Source organism: Leuresthes tenuis, unplaced genomic scaffold (assembly GCF_036924035.1).
Source record: "Leuresthes tenuis unplaced genomic scaffold, fLeuTen1.0.hap1 SCAF_6, whole genome shotgun sequence".
Lineage (NCBI taxonomy): Eukaryota > Metazoa > Chordata > Actinopteri > Atheriniformes > Atherinopsidae > Leuresthes > Leuresthes tenuis.
In genome coordinates, this window is record NW_027325360.1 from 31,423,714 (window position 1) to 31,439,620 (window position 15,907).

The 15,907-nt window shown below is 41.2% G+C and overlaps 3 non-coding genes across 3 annotated transcripts; 2 read left to right on the forward strand and 1 right to left on the reverse strand.

Moving 5' to 3' along the window:
- The first annotated feature begins 2,197 nt into the window (after positions 1 to 2,197).
- LOC140310570 (U5 spliceosomal RNA) lies at positions 2,198 to 2,311 on the forward strand. The gene has a single exon (XR_011916627.1). It is a non-coding gene; the product is annotated as a U5 spliceosomal RNA (small nuclear RNA).
- Positions 2,312 to 2,619: 308 nt separating this feature from the next.
- Positions 2,620 to 2,803, forward strand: LOC140310433 (U2 spliceosomal RNA). Its single transcript, XR_011916505.1, has one exon. It is a non-coding gene; the product is annotated as a U2 spliceosomal RNA (small nuclear RNA).
- Positions 2,804 to 6,071: 3,268 nt separating this feature from the next.
- On the reverse strand, positions 6,072 to 6,185 carry LOC140310662 (U5 spliceosomal RNA). The gene has a single exon (XR_011916711.1). It is a non-coding gene; the product is annotated as a U5 spliceosomal RNA (small nuclear RNA).
- Between the last annotated feature and the right edge of the window lie 9,722 nt (positions 6,186 to 15,907).

The following is a 15,907-nucleotide window of genomic DNA, read 5'->3' on the forward strand; positions in this document are numbered from 1 at the left end:
AGCCGAACACCTCTGATCTCGCTTTTGATGATGTAAGGTTGGGCATTCAGACCTTGCTTCACCTGCTTTTCACCAAATATAGTCGGACATTCACACCTTCTTGCAGCCAAACGCTTCCGCTTTTAGTGTTCTATGAGGCATTCACATATTTTTTTTCACCGTATTTTATAGATTATGGTTGGAAATTCTCACCCACTCTCATCCGAAGACCTCTCCTCCCGCTTTTGTTAATATATAGTCGGGCATTCGAACCTTTTCTTACCCGCTTTTTACAAATTATGGTCGAACATTCACTCCTACTTGCAGCTGAATACTTCCGCTCCACCTTTTAGGTATGTATGGTTGGCATTTGCACCTCTTTTTATACTGATTGCTGAAGATTAAGTTGTTCTTTCTCAAACTACAAATTTTTTTTAATTGTTGAAACTTGATTTGAAGTGGATAAATAAGGAGGACAAACAGTTTTAAGTCAGGCTGATAGAAGGAATTAATTTTATAGCAAAATCTGTATTTCGTCATATGTCGAGAGATGCTTATTGCTGAAGAAGTTCTTTCTCATTCTACAAAGTACAACGTTGTTTATCGTTGAAACTTGATTAGACATGAATAAATATGAAGGACAAAGCAGTCTTAACTTGGTTTGAGTTAATGAATTCGTTTTATAGGAGAATCCGAATTCGTGCATAACTCATAAAATAGAGCTTATTTTCGGATTCCTGAAGAATGAGTCTGGTTCTTTCTCATAATACAAAGTTTGTTGTTTATTGTTGAAACTTCATCAGAAGTGAAGAAATAAATGAATGCCTATCAATAAATGTGGGATCTAAACTCTAGTGCTTCCTCTAAAATAATTTCCTTTCTCAATTTAGAAATGTGTGTGTGTAAGTCACAACACCCGTGACACCAAAACGGCTTTCTTTTCTCTACACTCTGCACTATGAGCACACACACCAAATCAGAAAGGCTTTTTTCTCTCTTTTCTACATTATGGACTGTGGGGACACAAAACCGCTCTCTCTCTTTTTTTTTTTTATCGTGTGCCAGGGCGTTGTCTCACGTATTAGATTATGCTTAAGATACGAATGGGTTTATCAGTCACATCAGAATCCATACATACTGATCCTCCCGTAATAAAATGGTCGGATCTTATCAAACACACTTTGTTTCTTGTGACAATCAAGTCAGCGAAACAGCGTATACACGTCAAGACACTGAATCAAGTTTGCCACAAGAACTCATAAGTTTGGCAGTATTGCTCTGCCGTCAGCAATCATACACCCATTTTATTTTCGTGAGACATGTGCAAGCACCTGTTCATCTACTGTTCTATCACTATGAATTAGTGATCTATTATCAATAAGGATACTTCTACAACTACTATCAAAGTATGTCCAGACTTCTTATGTTGTCAGTTGCTATATATGAATAAGTGGGTAGCTACTGACAAGCATTAAGCATGTCACACAGCCCAAACATATAACATTTCAGGACACACCACACAGTTAACAACCACAGTGAAGCGTGTCAAAGCCCAAACATGTAACATTCAACAGGACACTTACACAACACATTCAAATCAAACAGGCAGACAACATACAAGAACATATACCCCAGCCGGCATTGCTCCCTGCCTATTTTCGTACAGCACACTATGTGTGCGCACACCTTTATTCACAAACTCTTCAACTTATACTCTTTTACCGAAGCTGCTACAACTCGATTGGCCGAATACCCTTTGATCCTATTTCGGTGAATTTGACATCTGCCTTACATATAACAGATTAGCGGTTTAGCAGTTTTAATTTAGTTTGAGTGAAGGAATTCATTTTATAGCAAAATCCGAAATCGTGAAGAACTCATGAAAGTAAGCTTATTCTCGGATTCCTGAAACTTTAGATTTGCTCTTTCTTTTACTGCAAAGTACAACGTTGTTTTTTTTGTTTAAATCTTTCTAGACATGGTAAATATTAAGGACAAAGCAGTTTTCACATAGTTTGAGTGAAGGAATTCATTTTATAGATAAAATCCCAAGAGTCTGCTGAGAAAAGAGAGTGAATGCGAAGTAGACTTTAACACGGCTATGGGAGTGAGCCGAGTGTGGGCTAACCGGCAAGCGTCTCAACCAAGCAAAGCTCACCATGGGGAAGGTGGCTATACCAACTAGCCTGATGCCCTGCTCCCGCAGTGACGGATAATCGTACTCTGGTTTCTCTTCATAACATACAAGTCTTTCGCCTTTTACTAAAGACTTCCGTGGAGAGCAGCACTAATGAGTTGTTTCTATTATTGGCAGGCTTTACCTTTGCGGGTGAAGCCCTTTCTGTCTGTGCAAAAGAAATCTTGCTACTTTGCAGAGTGACTTCTCTGAGTAGAGTCGCCTTACTTGTTGCGACTGTGCCGATGTTCGAAGCTGGAGTGCAAAGTTGTTGCTTGAATGGTGCTTGCTGGAGCATGCGGGAGTGCAAAGTTATACCATTTAAAAGGGCTGAAGAGTGCTCAGTGCAGCGGGTGGGCGGAGGTGCAACGTGACACTCTGGCCACCTATGGCCATAAAAAGAACATTGCTACAAGTGCGCATTGTGCCAGCAAGGGCCCTCGGACCTGAAACAGTGGACAGTTATCGCTTCTCGGCCTTTTGGCTAAGATCAAGTGTAGTATCTGTTCTTATCAGTTTAATATGTCCTCTATACGAGGACAACATATTAAATGGATTTTTAAGAATAGGAGTTGAAAAAGAAGCTTGCTCCGTTCACTCCAAGCCTCGACCCGGTACTGCAGTGCCGCTGGGAACGGTGCGCTCTCCTCTGCTCTTGTGAAAAAGCAAACAGCGGTGCAGGATGGAAGTTTCAGGGAGCCCAAGATGAAACTTTCTTTTAATCTGCTGAGAAAAGAGAGTGAATGCGAAGTGGACTTTAACACGGCTCTGGGAGCGAGCCGAGTGCGGGCTAACCGGGAGAATTGCTTGAAAGAAACGCGACACCGAATGAGTGGTCAGAACAAAGCCTCAATACGGTGTTCCCGTGGTGTTTGTGGCTGCCTTGTCTTTTGCACAGAGTAAAAGACAAGGCAGCCATCGAATAGATTGTTTCTACTTGGTCAGCCGAGGAGCAGGGGGGGGGGGGGGGGGGGGGGGGGGGGGGCAAGCGTCTCAACCAAGCAAAGCTCACCAAGTAGGAACAATCGGGCCCTTTTCGATGGCTGCAACACCTGAAAGAGATATTGATGCGAGACCCGATCAAATGCTTTTTCAAAGTCTAAATTTAAGATGACAAGCCGGGTGTTTCTGTCTCTAGCGTAATCAATGATGTCTCGAATCAGTACGAGGCTGTCGGTGAGTTGTCTCCCTGAGATGGCACAAGTTTGGTCTGGGTGAATTACCTCCTCTAAAACAGAGGACATCCGTGTCGCTAAAACCTTGCTAAAAAGTTTACAGTCAAAGTTTAAAAGTGTGATGGGCCTCCAATTCTTTAGGTCAGTCTTATCATTTTTTTTATAAAGTAGAGTCACTATTCCCACTCTAAAACTGTCAGGCAGTCGGTCGAGTTTTTCAAAATCTTTAAAAACATCTAAAATGTCTGATGATAAAAGGTCCCAATAGGTCAGATAGAATTCTGCAGGAAGCCCGTCTAAACCCGGAGCTCGACTTCTCTTAAAACCTGTTAGGCATTTTTTTAACTCTAAAGCAGTAAAATTCTGTGTCAAGTGTGCATTCTCTTTTACGGTTTTGTCAACGAATTTTAAGATTTCTGCCGATGTTTCCAAGTGCACTGGTTTCTCTTTGTACATGTTACTATAAAAGGTATGTACAGTTTCAATCATCTCTTGTGTGGATTTTGTTAAAAACCCATCTTCTCTTTTTAGATTTTGAATACACTCCTTTTTATTTATAACTTTCTTTATTTTTCACCTTCCTCAATTTCCTGCTCCCTGCTTCTTACAAAAATTCCTTTACTCTTTATTTCTGCTGAAACCGACATTTCCTTTTTGACATCTTTGATTTCTTCTTTAAAGTCTATGCCACACTGATTTAGTTTAAAGTAGCGCTGTAAGCGTTTATGTAGTCCCATCATACATCTATTCTCTTTCCTTTTTTTACGTTTACCTTGCTGTTTAAAAAAAGTCTGGGTCGTTTCCTTCACCATTTCCCACCATTGTGCATGTGTTTCGTAGAGGTCTTGAAGGGTCTGCCACTCTTTATAACATTCCCTGTACTGACTGACTATGATTTCATCCTCCAACAGGGAACAGTTGAGTTTCCACAGACCACTTCCTACCGTCACACCAGAAGGGGGTGAAAGGGTGCAGGAGAGCATAAGGTGGTCTGAAAAGAAAACAGGGGTTAATCTAACATCAGTGGGTGGGCAATCTCTAGTAAAGAAATAATCAATGCGAGAGGCTCTGGTGCCATCATGACTAAACCAGGTGAAGCCCTCCTCTCTGGGATGCATGGTTTTAAAACAGTCAGTAAGCTTAAAATCCCTGCATATGCCCTGAAGTAAAATCGAAGTCTTATCCACTTTAAAATCTACCCCTGCTCTTTTTCTATCTTTCCTGCTCAAGATACAGTTAAAATCCCCTCCTACAACTAAAGGTACTTGCCCTAGCATGTAAAGCTGTATATCTTCTAAAAGGTCATACCTTTCATTTTTTCCATTGAAACCATAAATATTTAAGAGGTTAAAGTCTTGCCCCATAAAATTCAAGTGTGCTAAAAGTGCCCGTCCGTCTCTCACCACTGTGCTACCTTTCACCATAACATGCGGATTTTTAATTAGAATGGCCACACCATCATTTTTATTTTGATTTGAGCCACTCCATATCGATAAATGGGGCCACATTTCCTCCCATTGTCTATGGTTTTTTAAAAAAGGTAGTCCACATTCTTGTATTAAAAACACATCTGATTTTATGGAGTCTAAGAAGGATAAAATACTCTGGGCTCTTGTCTTTGATTTCACACTTCTCACATTTAGTGTTGAGAAGGTGAGAACCATTAAAAGCATAAAGGAAAGTAGGTATGTCATTTTCGTTTTTCTAAGTTATCAAAACAAATTACACACAGGTTATTTCTTGGGAAACTAGCTCTTCCTTCATTTCTTTAGGTGAAAAGTGAGTAGGGTGATCTATATTTCCTTTTCGGACTCTCGGTGTTGGCCTCTGACGCAATGTTGCATTTAACTTTGAGTCCCTGGGGGTTGATTGCAGAGCTGAAGTTAAAAAGGAGACCTCATTTGGTGAGTCGGAGGGGAAGACTCTAGGTTCTTCCACTGAAGAACTGTCTGAAAGGGACCTAACCCTTCCCCTCTTCTCTGATACAACTGGGGAATCAGAGGCTCAGATGCCGTCCTCTTTGGCTGTTGACCTTCGGGGAGGTGAGTATCTTCACTAGACTCACCTGTCTGCTCTTCCTCCTCATTTAGCGTAGCTCCACCCTCTGCCTGTGAATTCTCACAGACTTCAACACTGAGTGGTGAGGCCTCTACAGACCCCTCCCCTTTTTGCTCCTCACTTCCAATCCAAGCTTTTGGCGGGAAGTTTGAATTTATTGGGTCAACCTCTTCACTTTGTTCACCAACTGCCACCTTTGGTCCTTCTCTTTGTTGGCTTGACTGTGGCTTTACCGTCTTTAATTTGTTGGCAAAAGATTTAGGGCAATCTCTGAAGAGGTGATTTAATTCTCCACAGAGATTACATTTCCTGCCATTTGGACACTCTCCAAAAGTTTGCCCAATTTCTCTGCTCTTCCCACATAACACCTTGGTACAAGCCTCAACCAGGTGCCCATGCTCACCACACTTGCGGCAGAACTTGGGCTGCCCCTGCTAGTGGATGTAACCTCGGTTTTCAAGGTGGCCAGAGTGTCGCCCACCCGCTGCACTGAGCACTGAGCACTTCAGCCCTTTTAAATGGTATAACTTTGCACTCCCGCACGCTCCAGCAAGCACCATTCAAGCAACAACTTTGCACTCCAGCTTCGAACATCGGCACAGTCGCAACAAGTAAGGCGACTCTACTCAGAGAAGTCACTCTGCACAGTAAGAAGATTTCTTTTGCACAGACAGAAAGGGCTTCACCCGCAAAGGTAAAGCCTGCCAAAAATAGAAACAACTCATTAGTGCTGCTCTCCACAGAAATCTTTAGTAAAAGGCGAAAGACTTGTACGTTATGAAGAGAAACCAGAGTACGATTATCCGTCACTGCGGGAGCAGGGCATCAGGCTAGTTGGCATAGCCACCTTCCCCATGGTGAGCTTTGCTTGGTTGAGACGCTTGCTCCCCCCCCCCCCTTGCTCCTCGGCTGACCAACTAGGAACAATCGGGCCCTATTCGATGGCTGCCTTGTCTTTTACTCTGTGCAAAAGACAAGGCAGCAACAAAAACACCACGAGAATCCCGTATTGAGGCTTTGTTCTGATCGCTCATTCGGTGTCGCGTTTCTTTCAAGCAATTCTCCCGGTTAGCCCACACTCGGCTCGCTCCCATAGCCGTGTTAAAGTCTACTTCGCATTCACTCTCTTTTCTCAGCAGACTCTTGGGATTTTATCTATAAAATGAATTCCTTCACTCAAACTATGTGAAAACTGCTTTGTCCTTAATATTTACCATGTCTAGAAAGATTTAAACAAAAAAAACAACGTTGTACTTTGCAGTAAAAGAAAGAGCAAATCTAAAGTTTCAGGAATCCGAGAATAAGCTTACTTTCATGAGTTCTTCACGATTTCGGATTTTGCTATAAAATGAATTCCTTCACTCAAACTAAATTAAAACTGCTAAACCGCTAATCTGTTATATGTAAGGCAGATGTCAAATTCACCGAAATAGGATTAAAGGGTATTCGGCCAATCGAGCTGTAGCAGCTTCGGTAAAAGAGTATAAGTTGAAGAGTTTGTGAATAAAGGTGTGCGCACACATAGTGTGCTGTACGAAAATAGGCAGGGAGCAATGCCGGCTGGGGTATATGTTCTTGTATGTTGTCTGACTGTTTGATTTGAATGTGTTGTGTAAGTGTCCTGTTGAATGTTACATGTTTGGGCTTTGACACGCTTCACTGTGGTTGTTAACTGTGTGGTGTGTCCTGAAATGTTATATGTTTGGGCTGTGTGACATGCTTAATGCTTGTCAGTAGCTACCCACTTATTCATATATAGCAACTGACAACATAAGAAGTCTGGACATACTTTGATAGTAGTTGTAGAAGTATCCTTATTGATAATAGATCACTAATTCATAGTGATAGAACAGTAGATGAACAGGTGCTTGCACATGTCTCACGAAAATAAAATGGGTGTATGATTGCTGACGGCAGAGCAATACTGCCAAACTTATGAGTTCTTGTGGCAAACTTGATTCAGTGTCTTGACGTGTATACGCTGTTTCGCTGACTTGATTGTCACAAGAAACAAAGTGTGTTTGATAAGATCCGACCATTTTATTACGGGAGGATCAGTATGTATGGATTCTGATGTGACTGATAAACCCATTCGTATCTTAAGCATAATCTAATACGTGAGACAACGCCCTGGCACACGATAAAAAAAAAAAAGAGAGAGAGCGGTTTTGTGTCCCCACAGTCCATAATGTAGAAAAGAGAGAAAAAAGCCTTTCTGATTTGGTGTGTGTGCTCATAGTGCAGAGTGTAGAGAAAAGAAAGCCGTTTTGGTGTCACGGGTGTTGTGACTTACACACACACATTTCTAAATTGAGAAAGGAAATTATTTTAGAGGAAGCACTAGAGTTTAGATCCCACATTTGTTGATAGGCATTCATTTATTTCTTCACTTCTGATGAAGTTTCAACAATAAACAACAAACTTTGTATTATGAGAAAGAACCAGACTCATTCTTCAGGAATCCGAAAATAAGCTCTATTTTATGAGTTATGCACGAATTCGGATTCTCCTATGAAACGAATTCATTAACTCAAACCAAGTTAAGACTGCTTTGTCCTTCATATTTATTCATGTCTAATCAAGTTTCAACGATAAACAACGTTGTACTTTGTAGAATGAGAAAGAACTTCTTCAGCAATAAGCATCTCTCGACATATGACGAAATACAGATTTTGCTATAAAATTAATTCCTTCTATCAGCCTGACTTAAAACTGTTTGTCCTCCTTATTTATCCACTTCAAATCAAGTTTCAACAATTAAAAAAAATTTGTAGTTTGAGAAAGAACAACTTAATCTTCAGCAATCAGTATAAAAAGAGGTGCAAATGCCAACCATACATACCTAAAAGGTGGAGCGGAAGTATTCAGCTGCAAGTAGGAGTGAATGTTCGACCATAATTTGTAAAAAGCGGGTAAGAAAAGGTTCGAATGCCCGACTATATATTAACAAAAGCGGGAGGAGAGGTCTTCGGATGAGAGTGGGTGAGAATTTCCAACCATAATCTATAAAATACGGTGAAAAAAAATATGTGAATGCCTCATAGAACACTAAAAGCGGAAGCGTTTGGCTGCAAGAAGGTGTGAATGTCCGACTATATTTGGTGAAAAGCAGGTGAAGCAAGGTCTGAATGCCCAACCTTACATCATCAAAAGCGAGATCAGAGGTGTTCGGCTGCAAGAAGGCCATAGTTTGCCAAAAGCGGGTAAGGTGCGAATGACCGACTAAATATCAACAAAAGTGGGGGCGGAGGTCTTCGGATGGAAGTGGGTGTGAATATCCCACCATACAAGTATGGTGGAGAGGAAGCTGTGAATGGCCGACCATAGTAAAAGGCGGGTGAGAGAAGGTGCGAATGTCAAACCATACATAATCAAAACAGGGAGCGGAGGTGTTCTGCTGTAAGAAGGTGTGAATGTCCAACCATAGTTGGTAAAAAGCGGGTAAGAAAAGGTTAAAATACCCGACTGTACACAATCAATAGCGGGAGCGGAGTTGTTCGGCTACTAAAAGGTGTGAAAGTCCGACCATGGTTTGTAAAAAGCGGGTAAGAAAAGGTGCGAATGCCCGACAATGTATGATCAAAAGAGGGAGTGGAGGTTTTCGGCTGCAAGAAGGTCTGAATGTCCAACCATAATTTGTAAAAACCGGGGAAGAAAAGGCTCGAAAGCCCGACTATACACCATCAAAAGTGGGAGCGGAGGTGTTCAGCTGCAAGACGGTCTGAATGTCCATCAATAATTGCTAGAAAACATGAAAGAAAATCTTCGAATATCAAACTGCACATGATCATAAGCGGGAGAGGAGGTGTTCAGCTGCAAGAAGGTGTGAATGTCTACCCATAATTACTGAAAAATGGGTAAGAAAAGGTGCGAATGCCTAACCATACATCATCAAAAGAGGGAGCGGAGGTGTTCCGCTGTAAGACGGTGTGAATGTCCGACCATAGATGGTAAAAAGCGGGTAAGAAAAGGTTAAATTACCCGACTGTACACAATCAAAAGAGGGAGCGGAGTTGTTCAGCTAAGAGAAGGTGTGAAAGTCCGACCTTGGTTTGTAAAAAGCGGGTAAGAAAAGGTTCGTATGCCCGAATATACACCATCAAGAGCGGAAGCGGAGGTGTTCGGCTGCAAGATATTGTGAACGTCCGACCAAAGTTTGTAAAAAGCAGTTAAGAAAAGGTTCGAATATCTAACCAAACATAATCAAAAGCGGGAGCAGAGCTGTTCGACTGGAAGTAGGTGTGAATGTCAGATCATAATTTGCAAAAAGCTGATGAGAAAGGGTGAGAATGCCCGACTATACACCATCAAATGCGGTAGCGGAGTTGTTCGGCTGTGAGTAGGTGTGAATCTCCAACCATAATTGCTGAAAAATGTGTTAGAAAAGGTAAAAATGCTGGTCCATACATAATCAAAATCGGGAGAGGTGGTGTTCAGCTGCAAGAAGGTCTAAATGTCCATCAATAATTGCTAGAAAACATGAAAGAAAATTTTCGAAAATCAAACCACACATGATCATAAGTGGGAGAGGAGGTGTTCAGCTGCAAGAAGGTGTGAATGTCCACCCATAATACCTGAAAAATGGGTAAAAAAAAGGTGCGAATGCCCAACCATACATCATCAAAAGCAGGAGTGCATGTGTTCGGCTACAAGAAGGTGTGAACGTCCAACCAAAGTTTGTAAAAAGCAGTTAAGAAAAGGTTCGAATATCCAACCATACATAATCAAAAGCGGGAGCAGAGCTGTTCGACTGCAAGTAGGTGTGGATGTCAGATCATAATTTGCAAAAAGCTGATGAGAAAGGGTGAGAATGCCCGACTATACACCATCAAATGCGGTAGCGGAGTTGTTCGGCTGTGAGTAGGTGTGAATCTCCAACCATAATTGCTGAAAAATGTGTTAGAGAAGGTAAAAATGCCGGTCCATACATAATCAAAATCGGGAGAGGTGGTGTTCAGCTGCAAGAAGGTCTAAATGTCCATCAATAATTGCTAGAAAACATGAAAGAAAATTTTCGAAAATCAAACCACACATGATCATAAGTGGGAGAGGAGGTGTTCAGCTGCAAGAAGGTGTGAATGTCCACCCATAATACCTGAAAAATGGGTAAAAAAAGGTGCGAATGCCCAACCATACATCATCAAAAGCAGGAGTGCATGTGTTCGGCTACAAGAAGGTGTGAACGTCCAACCAAAGTTTGTAAAAAGCAGTTAAGAAAAGGTTCGAATATCCAACCATACATAATCAAAAGCGGGAGCAGAGCTGTTCGACTGCAAATAGGGGTGAATGTCAGATCATAATTTGGAAAAAGCTGATGAGAAAGGGTGAGAATGCCCGACTATACACCATCAAATGCGGGAGCGGAGTTGTTCGGCTTTGAGTAGGTGTGAATCTCCGACCATAATTGCTGAAAAATGTGTTAGAAAAGGTAAGAATGCCGGTCCATACATCATCAAAAGCGAGAGAGGTTGTGTTCGGCTGCAAGTAGGTGTGAATGTCCAGCCATAATTACTCACAAACGGGTAAGAAAAGGTAGTATTGCCAGACCATATATGATCAAAACAGGGAGCGGAGGTGGTTCAGCTGCAAGAAGGTTTGAATGTCCGACTAAAGTTCAAATATATTAACAAAAGCGGGAGGAGAGGTCTTCGGATGAGAGTGGTTGAAAATTTCCAACCATAATGTATAAAATGCGGTGAAAAAAAGGTGTGATAGAACACTAAAAGGTGGAGCGGAAGTGTTCGGCTGCAAGAAGGTGTGAATGTCCGACTATATTTGGTGAAAAGCAGGTGAAGCAAGGTCTGAATGCCCAACCTTACATCATCAAAAGCGAGATCAGAGGTGTTTGGCTGCAAGAAGGCCATAGTTTGCCAAAAGCGGGTAAGGTTCGAATGTCCGACTAAATATCAACAAAATTTGGGGCAGAGGTCTTCGGATGCAAGTGGGTGTGAATATCCAACCATACAAGTATGGTGGAGAGGAAGCTGTGAATAGCCGACCATAGTTTGGAAAAAGCGGGTAAGAAAAGGTTTGAATACCCGAACATATACCATCAAAAGAGGGAGCGGAGGTGTTCCGCTGTACGAAGGTGTGAATGTCCGACCATAGTTGGTAAGAAGCGGGTAAGAAAAGGTTAAAATACCCGACTGTACACAATCAATAGCGGGAGCGGATGTGTTCGGCTACAAGAAGGTGTGAAAGTCCGACCATGGTTTGTAAAAAGCGGGTAAGAAAAGGTGCGAATGTCCGACAATGTATGATCAAAAGAGAGAGCGGAGGTTTTCGGATATAAGAAGGTTTGAATGTCCCACCATAGTTTGTAAAAAGCGGGTAAGAAAAGGTTCGAATGCCCGACTATACACCATCAAAAGCGGGAGCAGAGGTGTTCCGCTGTAAGACGGTGTGAATGTCCGACCATAGTTGGTAAAAAGCGGGTAAGAAAAGGTTAAAATACCCGACTGTACACAATCAATAGCGGGAGCGGAGTTGTTCGGCTACAAGAAGGTGTGAAAGTCCGACCATGGTTTGTAAAAACCGGGAAGAAAAGGCTCGAAAGCCCGACTATACACCATCAAAAAGAAGGTTTGAATGTCCATCAATAATTGCTTTAAAACAAGAAAGTAAATTTTCGAACATCAAACCGTACATGATCATAAGCGGGAGAGGAGGTGTTCCGCTCTAAGACGGTGTGAATGTCCGACAATAGTTGGTAAAAAGCGGGTAAGAAAAGGTTAAAATACTCGACTGTACACAATCAATAGCGGGAGCGGATGTGTTCGGCTACAAGAAGGTGTGAAAGTCCGACCATGGTTTGTAAAAAGCGGGTAAGAAAAGGTTCGTATGCCCGAATATACACTATCAAAACCGGAAGCGTAGGTGTTCGGCTGCAAGAAGGTGTGAACGTCCGACCAAAGTTTGTAAAAAAGCAGTTAAGAAAAGGTTCGAATATCTAACCAAACATAATCAAAAGCGGATGAGAAGGTGTTCGACTGCAAGTAGGTGTGAATGTCAGAGAATAATTTGCAAAAAGCTGATGAGAAAGGGTGAGAATGCCCGACTATACACCATCAAATGCGGTAGCGGAGTTGTTCGGCCGTGAGTAGGTGTGATTCTCCAACCATAATTGCTGAAAAATGTGTTAGAAAAGGTAAGAATGCCTGTCCATACATCATCAAAAGCGGGAGAGGTGGTGTTCGGCTGCAAGTAGGTGTGAATGTCCATTAATAATTGCTTTAAAACATGAAAGAAAATTTTCGAATATCAAACCATACATGATCATTAGCAGGAGAGGAGGTGTTCAGCTGCAAGAAGGTGTGAATGTCCAGCCATAATTACTCACAAATGGGTAAGAAAAGGTACTATTGCCAGACCATATATGATCAAAACAGGGAGCGGAGGTGGTTCAGCTGCAAGAAGGTTTGAATGTCCGACTAAAGTTTGTAAAAAGCGGGTAAGACAAGGTGTGAATGCCCGACAATGTATGATCAAAAGAGGAGCGGAGGTTTTCGGCTGCAAGACGGTCTGAATGTCCACCCATAATTACTGAAAAATGGGTAAGAAAAGGTGCGAAAGCCCAACCGCACATGATCATAAGTGGATGAGAAGGTGTTCGACTGCAAGTAGGTGTGAATGTAAGATCATAATTTGTAAAAAGCGGGTAAGAAAAGGTAAGAATGCCCAACCATAAATTATCAAAAGCGGCAGCAGAGTTTTGGCTGGTATTTATCAATGTCTAGATAGATTTCAACAAAAAACAACGTTGTACTTTGCAGTAAAAGAAAGGGCAAATCAAAAGTTTTAGGAATCCGAGAATAAGCTTATTTTCATGAGTTCTGCACGATTTCGGATTTTATGTATAAAATGAATTTCTTCACGCAAACTAAGTTAACACTGCTTTGTCCTTCATATGTACCCATTTCTACATATATTTCAAGCATAAACTTCCTCATATTACCCTGAATGAGAAAGAGCCACACTTGTGATTAAGCCATACCTCCCTTTTGAGGAGTTCTGCATGATTTGGGATTTTATCTATAAAATTAATTCCTTCACTCAAACTATGTTAAAACGGCTTTTACCTTCATATTTATCAATGTCTCGATAGATTTAAACAAAAAAACAACGTTGTACTTTGCAATAAAAGAAAGAGCAAATCAAAAGTTTTAGGAATCCGAGAATAAGCTTATTTTCATGAGTTCTGCACGATTTCGGATTTTATGTATAAAATGAATTCATTCACTCAAACCAAGTTAAAACTGCTTTTTCCTTCATATTTATCAATGTCTAGATCGACTTCAACAAAGAACAACATTGTATTTTGCAGTAGAAGAAAGAGCAAAACTGAAGGATCAGGAATCCGAGAATAAGCTTCTTTTCATACGTTCTGCATGATTTGGGATTTTATGTATAAAATGAATTCCTTCACTCAAACTAAGTTAACACTGCTTTGTCCTTCATATGTACCCATTTCTACATATATTTCAAGCATAAACTTCCTCATACTACCCTGAATGAGAAAGAACCACACTTGTGATTAAGCCATACGCCCCTTTTGAGGAGTTCTGCATGATTTGGGATTTTATCTATAAAATCAATTCCTTCACTCAAACTATGTTAAAACGGCTTTTACCTTCATATTTATCAATGTCTCGATAGATTTAAACAAAAAACAACGTTGTACTTTGCAGTAAAAGAAAGAGCCAATCAAAAGTTTTAGGAATCCGAGAATAAGCTTATTTTCATGAGTTCTGCACGATTTCGGATTTTATGTATAAAATGAATTCATTCACTCAAACCAAGTTAAAACAGCTTTTTCCTTCATATTTATCAATGTCTAGATCGACTTCAACAAAGAACAACATTGTATTTTGCAGTAGAAGAAAGAGCAACACTGAAGGATCAGGAATCCGAGAATAAGCTTATTTTCTTATGGGCAAGTGGGAACTGCTTTGTCCTTCATATTTATCAATGTGTAGATGGATTTCAACTTCTTCTACTGCAAAGTCCAATGTTTTTCTTTGTTGAAGTCGATCTAGACATTGATGAATATGGAAGGACAAAGCAGTTTTAACTTGGTTTGAGCAAAGCAATTCATTTTATAGCAAAATCCGAAATCGTGCAGAACTCATGAAAGCAGGCTTATACTCGGATTCCTGAAACTTAAGATTTGCTCTTTCTTTTACTGCAAAGTACAACGTTGTTTTTTTGTTTAAATATGTCTAGACATGGTAAATATGAAGGACAAATCAGTTTTAACATAGTTTGAGTGAAGTAATGCATTTTATAAGCAAAATCCCAAATCATGCGGAACTCACGAAATGCTTTTTCTCGCTTTTCACTGCTTTTTACAAACTTTGGTTGGACGTTCACACCTTCTTGCATCCGAACACCTCCGCTTCCGCTTTTGATGATGTATATTCGGGCATTCGAACCTTTTATTACCCGCTTTTTACAAACCATTGTCGGACTTTCACACCTTCTTGCAGCCGAACACCACCTCTCCCGCTTTTGATGATGTATGGTCCAGTATTCTTACCTTTTCTAACACATTTTTCAGCAATTATGGTCGGACAATCACACCTACTCACAGCTGGACACCTCCGCTCCCGCTTTTGATCATACAATGTCGGGACATCGCTCCTTGTCTTACCAGCTTTTTACAAACTTTAGTCGAACATTCACACCTTCTTGCAGCTGAACACCTCCGCTCCCGCTTTTGATGATGGATAGTCGGGCTTTCGAGCCTTTTCTTACCCGGTTTTTACAAATTATGGTTGGACATTCAGACCTTGCAGCCGAACACCTCCGCTCTCTCTTTTGATCATACATTGTTGGGCATTCGCACCTTGTCTTACCCGCTTTTTACAAACTATAGTCAGACATTCACACCTTGCAGCTGAACCTCCGCTCCCTGTTTTGATCAAGTATGGTCTGGCAATACTACCTTTACTTCCCCCGTTTGTGAGTAATTATGGCTGGACATTCACACCTACTTGCAGTCGAACTGCTCTGCTACCGCTTTTGATTATGTTTGGTTTGGATATTCGAACCTTTTCTTAACTGCTTTTTACAAACCATGGTCGGACTTTCACACCTTCTTGTAGCCGAACAACTCCGCTCCCGCTATTGATTGTGTACAGTCGGGTAATTTAATCTTTTCTTACCCGCTTTTTACCAACTATGGTCGGACATTCACACCGTCTTACAGCGGAACACCTCCACTCCCGCTTTTTATGGTGTATAGTCGGGCATTCGAACCTTTTCTTACCCGCTATTTACAAACTATGGTACGACATTCAAACCTTCGTGTATCCGAAAACTCCGCTCTCTCTTTTGATCATACATTGTCGGACATTCGCACCTTTTCTTACCCGCTTTTTACAAACCATGGTCGGACTGTCACACCTTCTTGTAGCCGAACACATCCGCTCCCTCTTTTGATTGTGTACAGTCGGGTATTTTAACCTTTTCTTACCCGCTTTTTACCAAGTATGGTCAGACATTCACACCTTCGTACAGC